Source organism: Lissotriton helveticus, chromosome 3_1 (assembly GCF_964261635.1).
Source record: "Lissotriton helveticus chromosome 3_1, aLisHel1.1, whole genome shotgun sequence".
NCBI lineage: Eukaryota > Metazoa > Chordata > Amphibia > Caudata > Salamandridae > Lissotriton > Lissotriton helveticus.
The window spans coordinates 341,229,674-341,235,476 of record NC_136061.1 but is presented as its reverse complement, the minus strand read 5'-3'; positions in this window follow the sequence as shown (position 1 = coordinate 341,235,476).

Below are 5,803 nucleotides of genomic sequence, written 5' to 3'. Positions count from 1 at the left end.
GGTGTAATTCCGTTCAGTAGGTTTTTCAATACCGCTTTACGAAAATGTCTATGGAAAATGCATGGGCATTTTCTGTATTGGGACTCTCTCTTTAGAAAAGCAGACCTAACTATAACTAGTACAACACTTGAAAACCAGAGTTTGTCTAATGCATCTTTAATCTACATCTAATTACTTCCTTTATGCATCTATATACCTTCCATGTACTTTGATCTATAAATTTATAACTTTTCTCCGAAAAAACATATTCAATGCACCCCCTATTTCTCACCCTATACCGCTATCAATATCTTTAATCTACATAATCTTACTTCCTTTATGCATCTATATACTTTCCATGTACTTATGGATCTATATATTTATTACTTTCTTCTAATTCAGCAAATACAATGCACTACCCTATTACTCACCCTATACCTCTCTCAATATATCTTCTACCTCAACTCTGGGACTCACCTCAAACCTCTTACTACTGCTCTTTCCAATCCACTACCCTATTTCTCACCCTATACCTCTATGAATATATCCTCGACATCCAATCTTCTATCATCCCAAACCCCCTACCACTACTATGAAACCCAAAATAGCCCTTTCTAGACTCTCCCCTACTCTACTCCTCCTTGCATCATCTGACACCTCTTTTACTATACCGATCCCCCCAAAACAAGCCTTTCTAAACTCTTCCCTCTAACTCTTCCCTTCCACATCCCGTTTTACTCATCCCAAGCTACTGCCTACTGCTATAACCTCTGAAACAAAAAAAGTCTAAGGGCCAGATGTAGGTCGGTCGGTAACGGCCGAAAATCGGTATTTTCGGCCGTTACCGACCGGTATTGAAGAATTGGTATGTAGGGGCATATTTTTACAGAATCGGTAAATTTACCGATTCTGTAAAATACCGATTCTGTATTTGTACCGAATCTGTAAATCCCAGATGTAGGTGGGACTCTTCTGAGTTCCAAAGGCCCTACAAAATCGGTATTTTAACACACAATCCAATTGGGTGTTAAAATACCGAAATCAGGTGTGCATGCACATGTGTGCATGCTCACCTAGCCATGTGACTGACAGACATGCCCTTAGGGCATGTCTGTGTGCCACATGGCGCACATGCCTATTTTTGGGGCGCCAGAGGGTGTCAAAGTGACACCCCCTGCACCCTTGCAGAATTCGGTATTTACCGATTCGGTAATTACCGAATCGGTATTTCCCATTGATTCCTATGGGCTTCACAGCCCATAGGAATCAATAGGGAATACCGATTCGGTATTTACCGAATCGGTAAATACCGAATTCTAAAGATTCGGTATTTCAACATCTGGAAATACCTACATCTCCCCCCTTAATATTTACCGACTCTTAAATACCGAATCGGTAAAATTCGGTATTTAAGAGTCGGTAAATATGAATTACCTGCATCTGGCCCCTAATCCTTCACTCTTCTATCCCTCCACTATCCTTTTCAATCAAAAATAACAGACTAACATGTCCACTTCTCAAATTTCATACTTCACTATTCTAATTCACCACTAATCTTTTATGGGTTCCAGAGTAGCGTGCAACTCACCGAAAAAAGCATGTCAACACCTCATGAGGGGTAGCAAGCACTATATAAATTCAAACCTTTTTCCCTCTTCTATCCCTCTGCTACTCTTCTCTATCCAAACAATTGAATAACATATTCACCACTCTAATTACTTTCACATTTCACTGTACTAATTCACCACTAATCCCCTATGGGTTCTGGAGTAGCGTGCTACTCGCCAGAAAAGTGCTTCAACACCCTAACAGGGGTAACAAGCACTATATAAATGCAAACCTTTTTCCCTATTCTATCCCTCCACTACCCTTCTTAATCCAAATAACTGACTAACATATCCACCACTCAAATTACTTTCATATTTCACCACTAATTTGTTATGGGTTCCGGAGTAGAGTGCCACTCGCCAAAAAAGCACTTCAACACCCCAGCAGGAGTAACAAGTGCTATATAATGTAAACCTTTTTCCTTCTTCTATCCCTCTGCTATCCTTCTCAAACCAAATAACTGACTAATATCCACCACTCAAATTACTTTAATATTTCACTATACTAATTCACCACTAATCCTTTATGGGTTCCGGAGTAGCGTGCTACTTGCCAAAAAAGAGCTTCAACACCCCATTAGGGGTAACAAGCTTCATATAAATGCAAACCCTTTTCCCTATTCTATCCTTCCGCTATCCTACTGAATCCAAATAACTGACTAACCTATCCACGGCACAAATTACTTTCATATTTCACTGTACTAATTCAACACTAATACTTTATGGGTTCCGGAGTAGCGCGCTACTCACCGAAAAAGCACTTTGACGCCTCATCAGGGGTGGTTAGCGCTATATAAATGCAATTACAATACAATACCCAGTGACGACCGCCACTTGATAATGTATATACTATGTGCTCATAACTATACCTACCCAGTGGCGGCTGCCATTGGTGATGTCATTTGAGATGTCATCAGTGATGGCATGAGTGATGTCATCAGTGATGTCATTGACCATGTAATGAGTGATGTAATATGTGAGGTCATAAGCAGTGCATTGCGGGGACGCGAGTTATAGTTGGCTCAGCTAACCATAACTGCTGAATTTCTCTGGTTTTATACGAATGAAAGATGAGCCTAACTATAACAGCTCTGTAACCTTTGGTTTTACCAGTGAATTTATATGGGTTTTTTTCAATTCTATTTGCTAACTATAACGTCCCTGTAATTCTTTGTTTTTTCAGTGAATTTCTAACGTTTTTAAAATAGCAATCGTCTTTGCAGAGTAGTGGTAAAAGGGGGCTGGGGCTCCGACTAGCTCTCACGAATCTTGCTGTGTAGGACATACAGGAGGTAGCAGGAGGGCTTCTTGGCCCCCTAAGGTTCCTCAGGAGTAAAGTGGACTTCATTCCCCAACCAGTTGTACACCACAAGCAAAGCCGCGTTTACAAAGTAGTGGACAAAGGGGGCGCCCACTTTCGCCACCACTCTGCAAACGTCATTACTACTCAAACAAGCATTGGCATAGCCAATACGTCTTGTCTTTGGGACCTTATGTGTTTAGCCAGAACTTTTGGCTATGTTGTAGAGCATTGTGGCTGATGTGCATCATGTTGAAAAGTTATAATAAAAAGTGTCAAACATTTTTGTTACCTTTATACAAACCAAGACCACATTATGTACATCTGAACAACCTGATTAAAAAAGACTTTAACATAAAAAAGTCTTCTAGGTTTTTTGTACTTGCACTGCTAGCAACTTCTTTCTGCCTGTTCTCATGTTTGTTTGTTATATATTTTTTTGTTATGGGGGAGAGGGACATAAATAACAGGGGAGTGGAGGTTGGAAAACAGTAACCTAATAAAAAAATGAGCAGCAGACGGAACTAGGGGAGAATCAACAGATGCCATATTCTAAGGGCAGACTGACGTGATGCTTAGGTGATGTTTAGGTGATGCTTAGGTAATGCTTACATGGTGCCTGATGCAAAATGGGGGTGGTGAATGATGTTTGGTGCTCAGGTGGTGTCACTATATGGTGTGGATTGGAGCTACGTTGTGGCTTGTGGAGTTGTGGAGTTGTGGAGTTGAAATATCTTGTTTGGTGTGTAATTATGTGGTGTGGATTGGAAATATGTGGAGTTGAATTGTGTGGCCTGAAACTGTGGTGTTGAGTGAAATTATGCTTAGTGAAATTGTGTCATGGTGTGGAGTGCATTTATGTTGATTGGTGGTATGTGGTATAGAGTGCATTTATGTGGCGTGTAATTATATGGCACTGAATGGTATTATGTGGAGTGTATTTATGTTGCATTGAGTAGAGTGTAATTATGTGGCATGTAATTATATGGTTCTCACACACAGAAGGGGAGAGGGTCTATACGTAGTTCAACCACCCCGAACAGTGGCACAGTGGTATTATGTGGAGTGTATTTAAGTTGCACTGCATAGAGTGTAATTATTTGACATGTCATTATGTGGTACTGAGTGGTATTATGTTGAGTGTATTTATTTTGCATTGAGTAGAGTGTAAATATGTGGTGTGTAATTATGTGGCACTGAGTGGTATTATATGATGTGAATTTATGTTGCATTGAGTAGAGTGTAATTATGAAGCTTCTAATTATGTGGTACTGAGTAGTATGTGGGGTACATTTATGTTGCATTGAGTAGAGTGTAATTATGTGGTGTGTAATTATGTGGCATATTGTTATTATATGGAGTGTATTTATGTTGCATTGAATAGACTGTAATTATGCAACTTGTAATTATGTGGTACTGAGTGGTATTATGTGGAGTGTATTTATGTTGTATTGAGTAGAGTGTAATTATGTGGCACTGATTGGTATTATGTGGAGTGTATTTATGTTGCATGATAATTGGGATGATTATACCCTGGATAGGAGTGGCGCTCACAGCTCACGGTTTATATATTGTTGCTCAATCGTTATCAGTTATGGGTGCTTAGGGAGGAGGCAATCATCCAACACCTCCACATTTGGATCAGCTGATCCTTACAATTTTTGTACCCTGCCCTATTTGTAAGAGATCCTATCCACTACTGTTGCTATAGAATCCACACCCAGAGGTAAAGCACATACCTTCTGGCTGGTTATATTTCCGTCCCAACCTAAGTATGGCTGTGCAAGATGCTAGTCCTCCATAAAATGGTCTTTCATGATAGAAGATGTGTCTGTAAAAACATAGCACGGTCATATTAGACAAAAGAGTCATGCAAAACCCTTCTAAATAAAATATTATTATGTTAGTATCTGTGCTCCTCTAGTGATCGAAATTAGGTGATGTGTGGTCAAAACCTCTATCCACAAATTGTGAATAGGACATATTGATAGTGATAATTATACTGTCCAAGTCCTTAACATGCGTTGGACTCGTAGTTCATGATCCCACCGGATACTATTAGAACTGCTGATAATGTGCTCGTGCTATACATAAAAGTGTGTGAATAATTAAAGAAGTACTATCTTCACCCTAAGTGATATCCACAATCCCATCTAGTTTGTGCTCATATTAAGACCAAAAAAGAATCGCTTACTCAATGCGCACAATCCGAAATGTGTTCCTGCTTAGGAACGGACTCCAATCATGTTTGCTTAATGGGTGCTAAAAGATAAGAGAAGACGGGGAGGTCTGTCAGTGACCTCGTAAGATATATGTATAACCGCAACAGGCTGGCCCATAGTTCCAATATTCATACCTGTATCTGGCAGCATTGACCGCTATGCCGTTCTCTGGCAACTCCGTATGGCCGTAATCTGTCGACTGGAGCCGGAAGTACCTAGTATATAGCGTGTTACGGAACAACTAGAAAGTATGTGTTGCCATAACTGCCTACAACAACCATCGCCATGTTGGGTGACTAGTTAGAATATCATGAAGGGAATTTCCTCCTATCTCAACTAACCTGAATATGCAGTAACTCTCACAGATTTGTTCTGTCGGTGGCGTGTAAGAATAACATAGCGGAGCTTGGTAATTCCATATCAATGAGGACTCAATATATTCATAAAGTATACATCAGATCTAGAATACCGACAGGCGATCGCAATCTTGGACGTGTAAGTCCTTTCATGCTCGAGCGGGATCGTATGTTCATACGATCCCAAAGGGTGCGCTAAAAAATATTATTTTCCCACTCACGGTGGAAGTATTCACATACGAAACTTAATCTCATTCTGTATCTATAGCCCCAATAAAATCATAAACTGTCCCTCATGTCAAACCTAAAGATATACGGTCGCCATATTTGACTCGTACG